Here is a 14393-nt window from a genome sequence, read left to right as displayed (position 1 = left end):
CTCAGAGCCTATTATGACACGCGCAGCCAGTGTTCCATTGCCACATTCCATCTACTGCAGGCAGGATACCTGGCTGGCTGAATGTCGCTGAGAAGCTCACAGAGACCGCCATAAGCAACAGTTTAACAGAATGCCACAGACTAATCAACCAAACTTTTTGGGTTGGGTTCTCTTTTATAGTCTGCAGGCATTAAATGAAAGAAGTCAGTGTTCCAGCAGAGGGAGACAACGTTTCAGAAAAGGCATTGTAGCAAACCAAAAAAGAAATTTTAAGCGCAGCAGAGTAACCAGCGCACATACCTGTTAGCTCAGGTGAGTTTAAAAGGCTGCTGTTGATAACAAGGGCATTTGCTAAATAGATGGTGTGTGTGCAACAATATACTGAAAGGTCAATTATATTGTGCAGCTTATCTCACCACCTGTAGTTATTTAGGTGAAAGCTCCAAAATGCTTGCCTAATATGTCTGTTTATCCAAAAGGAAGTAAAAAGGGAGAGCTAGAAAGATAGCATTGCATCACATTACATGGCAATGCAATGCACAGTTGCTGAAGTTGAACCAAAATGAGCTTGTAATCTGGCTTCTGCAACTTTGAACATGAAAAATCCAATGAGGAGAAGAAAAGCAAAGCCAAAGAGTCCATCCCAAAATCCGACAAACAAGCAAAATGAACAAAAAACATTGAATTCAATTCTTTCTGATTTTAGAAACTGCATTAAAGAAGGGGTGCACCGGTCCTGGAGATACTGCAATACCAGGTCAATGCGTGGAGTGGACAGAGCAAGCTCTTTTTCCATCTCCCTGTTCTAAAAATCCATTTAATATATGGTCCCCAGATAGGGGACGTATCAGATATTAAACTGATAAGAACAGATACTACACTTGATCTTAGCCAAAAGGCCGAGAAGCGATAACCAGAATTGGTTTCAAACTACGGAGCCACCCAAGGATCCTGAAAAGTCCATTTGTGGAGATGAGCTCCTGGACTCCCATTAAGAAGACATGTTGTCAACCTCTAGATCCCTTACATGCCTGCACTTTTCGGCTTGCTGCTGCTGCAATCCACGCGTTTTAGATCTGCATAACTCCACCTCTTTAAACACAGCACCTTCACCCCCTGCTGTTCCCACCCGCCTCAACACCGTTGGAAGGGAGGAGAACCAATTAAGGCGGGGGGTGGGGTGGAACGAGCAGCTGTCTACCCTTAGCAGGAGGGCTCCTGATTACATACCTCTCCTGCTGCTGCTGCTGCTGGCTGTCCAGCAGCAGACTGAAGGTGGCTGCTGCTGTGCACAGGTATATAAAGGCTCAGAGCCTATTATGACACGCGCAGCCAGCGTTCCATTGCCACATTCCATCTACTGCAGGCAGGATACCTGGCTGGCTGAATGTCGCTGAGAAGCTCACAGAGACCGCCATAAGCAACAGTTTAACAGAATGCCACAGACTAATCAACCAAACTTTTTGGGTTGGGTTCTCTTTTATAGTCTGCAGGCATTAAATGAAAGAAGTCAGTGTTCCAGCAGAGGGAGACAACGTTTCAGAAAAGGCATTGTAGCAAACCAAAAAAGAAATTTTAAGCGCAGCAGAGTAACCAGCGCACATACCTGTTAGCTCAGGTGAGTTTAAAAGGCTGCTGTTGATAACAAGGGCATTTGCTAAATAGATGGTGTGTGTGCAACAATATACTGAAAGGTCAATTATATTGTGCAGCTTATCTCACCACCTGTAGTTATTTAGGTGAAAGCTCCAAAATGCTTGCCTAATATGTCTGTTTATCCAAAAGGAAGTAAAAAGGGAGAGCTAGAAAGATAGCATTGCATCACATTACATGGCAATGCAATGCACAGTTGCTGAAGTTGAACCAAAATGAGCTTGTAATCTGGCTTCTGCAACTTTGAACATGAAAAATCCAATGAGGAGAAGAAAAGCAAAGCCAAAGAGTCCATCCCAAAATCCGACAAACAAGCAAAATGAACAAAAAACATTGAATTCAATTCTTTCTGATTTTAGAAACTGCATTAAAGAAGGGGTGCACCGGTCCTGGAGATACTGCAATACCAGGTCAATGCGTGGAGTGGACAGAGCAAGCTCTTTTTCCATCTCCCTGTTCTAAAAATCCATTTAATATATGGTCCCCAGATAGGGGACGTATCAGATATTAAACTGATAAGAACAGATACTACACTTGATCTTAGCCAAAAGGCCGAGAAGCGATAACCAGAATTGGTTTCAAACTACGGAGCCACCCAAGGATCCTGAAAAGTCCATTTGTGGAGATGAGCTCCTGGACTCCCGTTAAGAAGACATGTTGTCAACCTCTAGATCCCTTACATGCCTGCACTTTTCGGCTTGCTGCTGCTGCAATCCACGCGTTTTAGATCTGCATAACTCCACCTCTTTAAACACAGCACCTTCACCCCCTGCTGTTCCCACCCGCCTCAACACCGTTGGAAGGGAGGAGAACCAATTAAGGCGGGGGGTGGGGTGGAACGAGCAGCTGTCTACCCTTAGCAGGAGGGCTCCTGATTACATACCTCTCCTGCTGCTGCTGCTGCTGGCTGTCCAGCAGCAGACTGAAGGTGGCTGCTGCTGTGCACAGGTATATAAAGGCTCAGAGCCTATTATGACACGCGCAGCCAGCGTTCCATTGCCACATTCCATCTACTGCAGGCAGGATACCTGGCTGGCTGAATGTCGCTGAGAAGCTCACAGAGACCGCCATAAGCAACAGTTTAACAGAATGCCACAGACTAATCAACCAAACTTTTTGGGTTGGGTTCTCTTTTATAGTCTGCAGGCATTAAATGAAAGAAGTCAGTGTTCCAGCAGAGGGAGACAACGTTTCAGAAAAGGCATTGTAGCAAACCAAAAAAGAAATTTTAAGCGCAGCAGAGTAACCAGCGCACATACCTGTTAGCTCAGGTGAGTTTAAAAGGCTGCTGTTGATAACAAGGGCATTTGCTAAATAGATGGTGTGTGTGCAACAATATACTGAAAGGTCAATTATATTGTGCAGCTTATCTCACCACCTGTAGTTATTTAGGTGAAAGCTCCAAAATGCTTGCCTAATATGTCTGTTTATCCAAAAGGAAGTAAAAAGGGAGAGCTAGAAAGATAGCATTGCATCACATTACATGGCAATGCAATGCACAGTTGCTGAAGTTGAACCAAAATGAGCTTGTAATCTGGCTTCTGCAACTTTGAACATGAAAAATCCAATGAGGAGAAGAAAAGCAAAGCCAAAGAGTCCATCCCAAAATCCGACAAACAAGCAAAATGAACAAAAAACATTGAATTCAATTCTTTCTGATTTTAGAAACTGCATTAAAGAAGGGGTGCACCGGTCCTGGAGATACTGCAATACCAGGTCAATGCGTGGAGTGGACAGAGCAAGCTCTTTTTCCATCTCCCTGTTCTAAAAATCCATTTAATATATGGTCCCCAGATAGGGGACGTATCAGATATTAAACTGATAAGAACAGATACTACACTTGATCTTAGCCAAAAGGCCGAGAAGCGATAACCAGAATTGGCTTCAAACTACGGAGCCACCCAAGGATCCTGAAAAGTCCATTTGTGGAGATGAGCTCCTGGACTCCCGTTAAGAAGACATGTTGTCAACCTCTAGATCCCTTACATGCCTGCACTTTTCGGCTTGCTGCTGCTGCAATCCACGCGTTTTAGATCTGCATAACTCCACCTCTTTAAACACAGCACCTTCACCCCCTGCTGTTCCCACCCGCCTCAACACCGTTGGAAGGGAGGAGAACCAATTAAGGCGGGGGGTGGGGTGGAACGAGCAGCTGTCTACCCTTAGCAGGAGGGCTCCTGATTACATACCTCTCCTGCTGCTGCTGCTGCTGGCTGTCCAGCAGCAGACTGAAGGTGCCTGCTGCTGTGCACAGGTATATAAAGGCTCAGAGCCTATTATGACACGCGCAGCCAGCGTTCCATTGCCACATTCCATCTACTGCAGGCAGGATACCTGGCTGGCTGAATGTCGCTGCGAAGCTCACAGAGACCGCCATAAGCAACAGTTTAACAGAATGCCACAGACTAATCAACCAAACTTTTTGGGTTGGGTTCTCTTTTATAGTCTGCAGGCATTAAATGAAAGAAGTCAGTGTTCCAGCAGAGGGAGACAACGTTTCAGAAAAGGCATTGTAGCAAACCAAAAAAGAAATTTTAAGCGCAGCAGAGTAACCAGCGCACATACCTGTTAGCTCAGGTGAGTTTAAAAGGCTGCTGTTGATAACAAGGGCATTTGCTAAATAGATGGTGTGTGTGCAACAATATACTGAAAGGTCAATTATATTGTGCAGCTTATCTCACCACCTGTAGTTATTTAGGTGAAAGCTCCAAAATGCTTGCCTAATATGTCTGTTTATCCAAAAGGAAGTAAAAAGGGAGAGCTAGAAAGATAGCATTGCATCACATTACATGGCAATGCAATGCACAGTTGCTGAAGTTGAACCAAAATGAGCTTGTAATCTGGCTTCTGCAACTTTGAACATGAAAAATCCAATGAGGAGAAGAAAAGCAAAGCCAAAGAGTCCATCCCAAAATCCGACAAACAAGCAAAATGAACAAAAAACATTGAATTCAATTCTTTCTGATTTTAGAAACTGCATTAAAGAAGGGGTGCACCGGTCCTGGAGATACTGCAATACCAGGTCAATGCGTGGAGTGGACAGAGCAAGCTCTTTTTCCATCTCCCTGTTCTAAAAATCCATTTAATATATGGTCCCCAGATAGGGGACGTATCAGATATTAAACTGATAAGAACAGATACTACACTTGATCTTAGCCAAAAGGCCGAGAAGCGATAACCAGAATTGGTTTCAAACTACGGAGCCACCCAAGGATCCTGAAAAGTCCATTTGTGGAGATGAGCTCCTGGACTCCCGTTAAGAAGACATGTTGTCAACCTCTAGATCCCTTACATGCCTGCACTTTTCGGCTTGCTGCTGCTGCAATCCACGCGTTTTAGATCTGCATAACTCCACCTCTTTAAACACAGCACCTTCACCCCCTGCTGTTCCCACCCGCCTCAACACCGTTGGAAGGGAGGAGAACCAATTAAGGCGGGGGGTGGGGTGGAACGAGCAGCTGTCTACCCTTAGCAGGAGGGCTCCTGATTACATACCTCTCCTGCTGCTGCTGCTGGCTGTCCAGCAGCAGACTGAAGGTGGCTGCTGCTGTGCACAGGTATATAAAGGCTCAGAGCCTATTATGACACGCGCAGCCAGCGTTCCATTGCCACATTCCATCTACTGCAGGCAGGATACCTGGCTGGCTGAATGTCGCTGAGAAGCTCACAGAGACCGCCATAAGCAACAGTTTAACAGAATGCCACAGACTAATCAACCAAACTTTTTGGGTTGGGTTCTCTTTTATAGTCTGCAGGCATTAAATGAAAGAAGTCAGTGTTCCAGCAGAGGGAGACAACGTTTCAGAAAAGGCATTGTAGCAAACCAAAAAAGAAATTTTAAGCGCAGCAGAGTAACCAGCGCACATACCTGTTAGCTCAGGTGAGTTTAAAAGGCTGCTGTTGATAACAAGGGCATTTGCTAAATAGATGGTGTGTGTGCAACAATATACTGAAAGGTCAATTATATTGTGCAGCTTATCTCACCACCTGTAGTTATTTAGGTGAAAGCTCCAAAATGCTTGCCTAATATGTCTGTTTATCCAAAAGGAAGTAAAAAGGGAGAGCTAGAAAGATAGCATTGCATCACATTACATGGCAATGCAATGCACAGTTGCTGAAGTTGAACCAAAATGAGCTTGTAATCTGGCTTCTGCAACTTTGAACATGAAAAATCCAATGAGGAGAAGAAAAGCAAAGCCAAAGAGTCCATCCCAAAATCCGACAAACAAGCAAAATGAACAAAAAACATTGAATTCAATTCTTTCTGATTTTAGAAACTGCATTAAAGAAGGGGTGCACCGGTCCTGGAGATACTGCAATACCAGGTCAATGCGTGGAGTGGACAGAGCAAGCTCTTTTTCCATCTCCCTGTTCTAAAAATCCATTTAATATATGGTCCCCAGATAGGGGACGTATCAGATATTAAACTGATAAGAACAGATTTTTTTTTTTTTTTTCTCCTCAGACGAGGAAATTCCACAGTCTATGGAAACCAGACAAAGGAAAATTCCATCAAAACAGCTGCGTCAAATCCAATACGCAATTTGCTGTCCCCATCATCATCGGAAATATTTATTTCATATTTCAAAACAACAATAACAAAAATCAAGAGGTACTAACAATATATCTCCACTTTTTAACTTTCCATATTCCCTCCGCATCCACTTCCCCTCTCCTCTTTTTGTCCCATAGGAAACACACATACATCTTCCCCAAAATCACCTTCACACTATCCTTTACAGCAATTTCCTTCCTTTTAAACACATACACATTCCTCACATCCCATAACACTTCCTTTATACATGCAAGCATCAACCACAAGACTCTTTCCTTCGTCCCATCACATATTCCCAAACCAAACATAAACAACTCAAAAGACAACAAATTCACACCACACAATTCTTTACACAAAGGCCCCATTCTCCCAATCACATCTCTAGCATACTGGCAATTCCAAAAAACATGCAACACACTTTCCCTTCCACCACAGCCATTTCTTGGACACATTTCACTCCTCACCAAACCTCTATTCCTCTGAAACTCTCTCACAGGTAATACTCCATGTAAAGACTGCCACACAACTTCACTCTGTTTGTTGGTCATACCACTCATCCGCACTTTCTTCCAAACCTTCTGCACATCACCACCCCTAACCATATTTATTCCACATTCTACCTCTCTACATTCAATCATCCTATACACAGCCTTCTTATTCTCCAGCAATCTCACATCTGCATCACACAGTTCATACCTCACCAAAAACTTATAAACCCACACGTACCATACAGGCACCTCAAAAGCAATCGGACATCGCAAATCCCTTTCTTGCCACTTTAAACGAAACAAATACGCTCCAAATAAATACCTACACATAGATGAAAACTTTCCATCCGCCCTAATCACTTTCAAAACAAACACAACGATATTCACACCAAAAAACACGTCCAAATTCGGAAAACCCAAACCACCTTTTTCCACTCTTTTAACCAAAATTTCTCTCCTAGCTCTCTCCATTTTCGAGTTCCACAAAAAACAAATAAAATTCTATTCAAGCTTCTCATACACATATATCCTGGTGGAAATACTACCGCAATATATAAAAATATTGGCAACACCACACTCTTAACAATTAAAATCTTCCCAAAAAAGGATAAACTCCTCAATTTCCAAAAATTCAACTTCTGCTCAACTTTTCCTTTCGCATCATCCCAACTTTCTTTCCCATCCAAACTCTCTGAAAACTTCACACCCAAAACTTTAATAGGTCCATTCACTACATTCACACCTACATCCCTACTTAAACTTCCGCCTCCAAAACCCTTACACTCACTCTTTTCCCAATTCACTTTAAACGCAGATGCACCACAAAAAATAGACACTAACAACTTCACCCGCCTCACCGAACATTCAGAATCACATAATACACACACGTCATCCATATAACCACTCACCTTCCATTCTTTTCCTCCACCTCCCGGCACTTGCACACCACGAATTACCTTATCTTTCCTCAGCATACACAACAATGGCTCAATTGCACAAATAAATGCTACAGGGGACAAAGGACACCCCTGTCGCACACCCGAAAACACATTCACTTTCCTACCCACATACCCATTCATTAAAACACAGCTATAAACACCCGCATACAAACTTCTCACTCGCCCAACAAAATCAGCCGGAAAACCCATTTTTAACAACACTCTGAACAAAAAACCATGCGACAACCTATCATAAGCCTTTTCAAAATCCAAACTTAACAAAAATACACTCTTCTTACGACCCATGCAATCCCATAGACAATCTCTTAACATACACACACACTCATGAATCCGCCTCCCAGGTACCGCACAACACTGCTCATCCCCAATCACACTCTCTATCACATCACGCATCCTATTAGCCATAAGTTTTGCATAGATTTTATAATCACAATTAAGTAACGTTATTGGCCTCCAATTCCTCAGACTTTTCAAATCCCCTTTCTTAGGAATTAACACAACCATACCTGCACGCATACTCTCAGTCACCTCCATGTTTCCCCACATATACTTACATACATCCACAAAGTCCTTACCAATCACACCCCACATCACACGATAAAATTCTACTGGGAGGCCATCCTCCCCCGGCGTCTTATTCAAAGCCATACTACACATAACCTTCCATACCTCATCACCAGTCACCTCACCCATCACTCTCTCTCTTTCTGCTTCACTCAACTTACTCTCTAACACACTCAAAACATCATTCTCCAAACATTCATCCCTCTGTTTCACTGCATACAGATCCTCATAAAACTTAGCCACCTCTTCACACATATCCTCTCCACTCACCTCACTTCCATCTGCTCCATACACCACGCTCATACTCTGTTTCTTTCCAAACACTTTTTTAAAGAAAAACCGAGAACATTTCTCATCCTGCTCCATCTTATCAATCTTTGCCCTAAACACTATGCTTCTCCCTCTCTCCAACAAAAACTCACTAATCTCCTTTTTTACCTCTAAAATATCCTCCTCCACCTCAACTCCTCCTTCCCTTAACTTATACAAAACGCTCAACCGCGCGTTCAGTTTAACAAAACTCTCTCTTTTAATTGCTGCATACTTGTATCCTAAATTTTTAAAGAACATTTTTGTTTGTTTCTTCACCCAGTCCCACCACTCACAAACATTCCCAAACTCATTTTTATGCTTACACCATTCTTCATACCGCCTTTCATACTCCTTTCTCACATCTTCATTCTCTAACAGTTTAACATTTAACTTCCACAATCCTCTCCCAAACACTCCATCAACTTTTATATCCAACTCACACAACATACACACATGATCTGAAAAAAGAACGTTTTCCTGCCTATAATTAACAGAAACCATATTTTTAGAAATAAAACAATAATCCAATCTGGATTGTACCCTACCACTCTCAGAAAAGAAAGTGTTCAACAAAGGATTCATGTTACACACGCGCTGCATATCACACAACCCAAAATCATTCACTAACTCCAATAATGCTTTCCCAGACACATCCACATTCACTCTCCCCACATCACAGTTCATATCACCCACAATTACCACAGGTATTCTTCCTGGAACAAAAAGCTTAATTTTTTCAAATAAATTTTTGCGCTCATTTTTTTCAACTGGCGCATAAACATTAATAACACAAAACTTTACATTCTTGTATACAAAATTAGCAAGGATACATCTCCCCACCTCAATAACCAAATAATCACTCAAAACAACCTCCCTTCCTTTAACCAAAATACCCACACCATCATTCTTATTACATGCACTCCCCGACCACACAGACGCTCCATAAGACCATTCATCCCCTTTCACACCATCCACTACCCCACATTCTTGTAAACAAAAAATAGATGCATTTTGCATAGCTAAAAACTCAAAAATAGCAGCTCTTCTTACTTTACTTTTAAACACTCTTACGTTTTGGGACACTATGGTAAATCCCATAATACTTCTACTCCTTCACCAATTACACAAAGAAATAGCCTTTGGCCTAAACCAAAGCTCACAAGAGGACAAAAAGAAAAAACATTTACAATATTATATGGTGACACTATCCAGCACCACCACTATCCTCCTCCGCCATCAGAACAGAACAGCTGGTTTCCGACCCGCTGGCTTCACCAGCCACACTCCTCATTCTGGCAGTTCTGATCTTCCTCTGAGGCTCACTAAAATCTGCATCATCACTGCCCCCACCATCCTCCCTACGACTCTTCTTTGCACCCCTATCATCCTCCGAAGAAAAATCTTCAATGTTTTCAGGACCCGAAGGGTGTTCAGGACTGTCGGGTTCCGAGATTTGCACTTCACATCCTGTTGCGTCCATTGCCTCTCCAAAAGTCATCATCTCAGGCAGCTCTGCTTCCACCACTTTCCTAGATATTCTCGCAGACACTGCCTTTTTCTCCACCTTTGCCACTTCCCTCCAGAACTCCTTTTCTTCCCTCCGCTTCTTCCTCATTTCTTCAGCAGAAGAAGAACATGGTCTCAGGGACACCTCCTCTGGCGCCGTAGAGGGAGAGGCTCTACCAGTTTCCCGCCTCCTTCCCTCTCTCTCCTCCCTCTCCAATCTTTCCAGCACTTTCAGTGCGCTTGCCATCTGCCTCCTCTCCAGCTCCTCCTCCTTCTGTTCTTTATCAGAACGTCTAGGTGCACTCATAGGACAGTCCTTATACATGTGATCACTACTCCCACAGACATCACAGGACTTGGCCTCTGGACACTGGTTGGCCATATGCCCCTCCTTTCTGCAATTTCGGCAACACTGCCCTTTAAGGCATGTTACCATGGTATGTCCGAAAGAAAAGCATCTACGGCAAAACATGGGCTGGCCTGGGTAAAAGAGGAAACCTCTATGGCCTGCAACGGAAAAATTTGATGGAGGGTGTCTAAAGCCCCCCACACTGTCAGGATCCCTTTTCAATTTCACACGGAATTTATACTGACAGTTAAAGATTCCTAGACAATTGACTTGCTTCACTCCCTTCCGCACATATTCACAGTAGCGAGAGAGGAAGCACTCCAGCAGCTCAGGGTCTGTAAAAGGGTTATAGACAGTCACAGTCACCTCCTTTTCTTGCAGACCAAACAAAGGTTCCCATCTAACTCCTTCCAAGCAGGGGTCACTAGAGTGACCACGGAGCCATTCAAAGACATTAAGGCAAACATCCTGGTCCATAAAGGTAACGTCATAATTACCTTGACGTGAAAATTCGTTGACACTGAAGATCTCAGAACGTCTTGCTCCAGCTTTGCCTTCAACGATGTCTTGGACAATGAAAACCACGTTGTTCTTGTTCTGGTCAGATGGATCCACGGACAAACGGATGGTGTTCTTCACAAAAGACATCTTGGATTCTGTCGGTATGGAATACCACAGGAAAAAGCAGAAAATCCTCCACAAAAGGGTCCGGATTCCTCCAGGAGACTCGCACCAATCAAGGTACAGTCATACGATCGCAGCCAAAAGGCCGAGAAGCGATAACCAGAATTGGTTTCAAACTACGGAGCCACCCAAGGATCCTGAAAAGTCCATTTGTGGAGATGAGCTCCTGGACTCCCGTTAAGAAGACATGTTGTCAACCTCTAGATCCCTTACATGCCTGCACTTTTCGGCTTGCTGCTGCTGCAATCCACGCGTTTTAGATCTGCATAACTCCACCTCTTTAAACACAGCACCTTCACCCCCTGCTGTTCCCACCCGCCTCAACACCGTTGGAAGGGAGGAGAACCAATTAAGGCGGGGGGTGGGGTGGAACGAGCAGCTGTCTACCCTTAGCAGGAGGGCTCCTGATTACATACCTCTCCTGCTGCTGCTGCTGCTGGCTGTCCAGCAGCAGACTGAAGGTGGCTGCTGCTGTGCACAGGTATATAAAGGCTCAGAGCCTATTATGACACGCGCAGCCAGCGTTCCATTGCCACATTCCATCTACTGCAGGCAGGATACCTGGCTGGCTGAATGTCGCTGAGAAGCTCACAGAGACCGCCATAAGCAACAGTTTAACAGAATGCCACAGACTAATCAACCAAACTTTTTGGGTTGGGTTCTCTTTTATAGTCTGCAGGCATTAAATGAAAGAAGTCAGTGTTCCAGCAGAGGGAGACAACGTTTCAGAAAAGGCATTGTAGCAAACCAAAAAAGAAATTTTAAGCGCAGCAGAGTAACCAGCGCACATACCTGTTAGCTCAGGTGAGTTTAAAAGGCTGCTGTTGATAACAAGGGCATTTGCTAAATAGATGGTGTGTGTGCAACAATATACTGAAAGGTCAATTATATTGTGCAGCTTATCTCACCACCTGTAGTTATTTAGGTGAAAGCTCCAAAATGCTTGCCTAATATGTCTGTTTATCCAAAAGGAAGTAAAAAGGGAGAGCTAGAAAGATAGCATTGCATCACATTACATGGCAATGCAATGCACAGTTGCTGAAGTTGAACCAAAATGAGCTTGTAATCTGGCTTCTGCAACTTTGAACATGAAAAATCCAATGAGGAGAAGAAAAGCAAAGCCAAAGAGTCCATCCCAAAATCCGACAAACAAGCAAAATGAACAAAAAACATTGAATTCAATTCTTTCTGATTTTAGAAACTGCATTAAAGAAGGGGTGCACCGGTCCTGGAGATACTGCAATACCAGGTCAATGCGTGGAGTGGACAGAGCAAGCTCTTTTTCCATCTCCCTGTTCTAAAAATCCATTTAATATATGGTCCCCAGATAGGGGACGTATCAGATATTAAACTGATAAGAACAGATACTACACTTGATCTTAGCCAAAAGGCCGAGAAGCGATAACCAGAATTGGTTTCAAACTACGGAGCCACCCAAGGATCCTGAAAAGTCCATTTGTGGAGATGAGCTCCTGGACTCCCGTTAAGAAGACATGTTGTCAACCTCTAGATCCCTTACATGCCTGCACTTTTCGGCTTGCTGCTGCTGCAATCCACGCGTTTTAGATCTGCATAACTCCACCTCTTTAAACACAGCACCTTCACCCCCTTCTGTTCCCACCCGCCTCAACACCGTTGGAAGGGAGGAGAACCAATTAAGGCGGGGGGTGGGGTGGAACGAGCAGCTGTCTACCCTTAGCAGGAGGGCTCCTGATTACATACCTCTCCTGCTGCTGCTGCTGCTGGCTGTCCAGCAGCAGACTGAAGGTGGCTGCTGGCTGTGCACAGGTATATAAAGGCTCAGAGCCTATTATGACACGCGCAGCCAGCGTTCCATTGCCACATTCCATCTACTGCAGGCAGGATACCTGGCTGGCTGAATGTCGCTGAGAAGCTCACAGAGACCGCCATAAGCAACAGTTTAACAGAATGCCACAGACTAATCAACCAAACTTTTTGGGTTGGGTTCTCTTTTATAGTCTGCAGGCATTAAATGAAAGAAGTCAGTGTTCCAGCAGAGGGAGACAACGTTTCAGAAAAGGCATTGTAGCAAACCAAAAAAGAAATTTTAAGCGCAGCAGAGTAACCAGCGCACATACCTGTTAGCTCAGGTGAGTTTAAAAGGCTGCTGTTGATAACAAGGGCATTTGCTAAATAGATGGTGTGTGTGCAACAATATACTGAAAGGTCAATTATATTGTGCAGCTTATCTCACCACCTGTAGTTATTTAGGTGAAAGCTCCAAAATGCTTGCCTAATATGTCTGTTTATCCAAAAGGAAGTAAAAAGGGAGAGCTAGAAAGATAGCATTGCATCACATTACATGGCAATGCAATGCACAGTTGCTGAAGTTGAACCAAAATGAGCTTGTATTCTGGCTTCTGCAACTTTGAACATGAAAAATCCAATGAGGAGAAGAAAAGCAAAGCCAAAGAGTCCATCCCAAAATCCGACAAACAAGCAAAATGAACAAAAAACATTGAATTCAATTCTTTCTGATTTTAGAAACTGCATTAAAGAAGGGGTGCACCGGTCCTGGAGATACTGCAATACCAGGTCAATGCGTGGAGTGGACAGAGCAAGCTCTTTTTCCATCTCCCTGTTCTAAAAATCCATTTAATATATGGTCCCCAGATAGGGGACGTATCAGATATTAAACTGATAAGAACAGATACTACACTTGATCTTAGCCAAAAGGCCGAGAAGCGATAACCAGAATTGGTTTCAAACTACGGAGCCACCCAAGGATCCTGAAAAGTCCATTTGTGGAGATGAGCTCCTGGACTCCCGTTAAGAAGACATGTTGTCAACCTCTAGATCCCTTACATGCCTGCACTTTTCGGCTTGCTGCTGCTGCAGTCCACGCGTTTTAGATCTGCATAACTCCACCTCTTTAAACACAGCACCTTCACCCCCTGCTGTTCCCACCCGCCTCAACACCATTGGAAGGGAGGAGAACCAATTAAGGCGGGGGGTGGGGTGGAACGAGCAGCTGTCTACCCTTAGCAGGAGGGCTCCTGATTACATACCTCTCCTGCTGCTGCTGCTGCTGGCTGTCCAGCAGCAGACTGAAGGTGGCTGCTGCTGTGCACAGGTATATAAAGGCTCAGAGCCTATTATGACACGCGCAGCCAGCGTTCCATTGCCACATTCCATCTACTGCAGGCAGGATACCTGGCTGGCTGAATGTCGCTGAGAAGCTCACAGAGACCGCCATAAGCAACAGTTTAACAGAATGCCACAGACTAATCAACCAAACTTTTTGGGTTGGGTTCTCTTTTATAGTCTGCAGGCATTAAATGAAAGAAGTCAGTGTTCCAGCA

The 14393-nt window shown here is 44.0% G+C and overlaps 7 non-coding genes across 7 annotated transcripts; all 7 read right to left on the bottom strand.

The window, feature by feature from the left end:
• Positions 1–720: 720 nt before the first annotated feature.
• LOC141274441 (U2 spliceosomal RNA) lies at positions 721–911 on the bottom strand. The gene has a single exon (XR_012322716.1). It is a non-coding gene; the product is annotated as a U2 spliceosomal RNA (small nuclear RNA).
• Positions 912–2026: 1115 nt separating this feature from the next.
• Positions 2027–2217, bottom strand: LOC141274440 (U2 spliceosomal RNA). The gene has a single exon (XR_012322715.1). It is a non-coding gene; the product is annotated as a U2 spliceosomal RNA (small nuclear RNA).
• A 1115-nt stretch (positions 2218–3332) lies between these two features.
• LOC141274439 (U2 spliceosomal RNA) lies at positions 3333–3523 on the bottom strand. The gene has a single exon (XR_012322714.1). It is a non-coding gene; the product is annotated as a U2 spliceosomal RNA (small nuclear RNA).
• A 1115-nt stretch (positions 3524–4638) lies between these two features.
• Positions 4639–4829, bottom strand: LOC141274438 (U2 spliceosomal RNA). The gene has a single exon (XR_012322713.1). It is a non-coding gene; the product is annotated as a U2 spliceosomal RNA (small nuclear RNA).
• A 1112-nt stretch (positions 4830–5941) lies between these two features.
• Positions 5942–6133, bottom strand: LOC141150576 (U2 spliceosomal RNA). Its single transcript, XR_012246740.1, has one exon. It is a non-coding gene; the product is annotated as a U2 spliceosomal RNA (small nuclear RNA).
• Positions 6134–12282: 6149 nt separating this feature from the next.
• LOC141274437 (U2 spliceosomal RNA) lies at positions 12283–12473 on the bottom strand. Its single transcript, XR_012322712.1, has one exon. It is a non-coding gene; the product is annotated as a U2 spliceosomal RNA (small nuclear RNA).
• A 1116-nt stretch (positions 12474–13589) lies between these two features.
• LOC141274435 (U2 spliceosomal RNA) lies at positions 13590–13780 on the bottom strand. The gene has a single exon (XR_012322710.1). It is a non-coding gene; the product is annotated as a U2 spliceosomal RNA (small nuclear RNA).
• Between the last annotated feature and the right edge of the window lie 613 nt (positions 13781–14393).

Source organism: Phyllobates terribilis, unplaced genomic scaffold, assembly GCF_046119375.1.
Source record: "Phyllobates terribilis strain yellow unplaced genomic scaffold, ASM4611937v1 Scaffold_5__5_contigs__length_657084704, whole genome shotgun sequence".
In the NCBI taxonomy this organism is placed as follows: Eukaryota; Metazoa; Chordata; class Amphibia; order Anura; family Dendrobatidae; genus Phyllobates; species Phyllobates terribilis.
The sequence above is the reverse complement of the archived record's forward strand: the minus strand, read 5'-3'. Positions and strand labels throughout refer to the sequence as shown.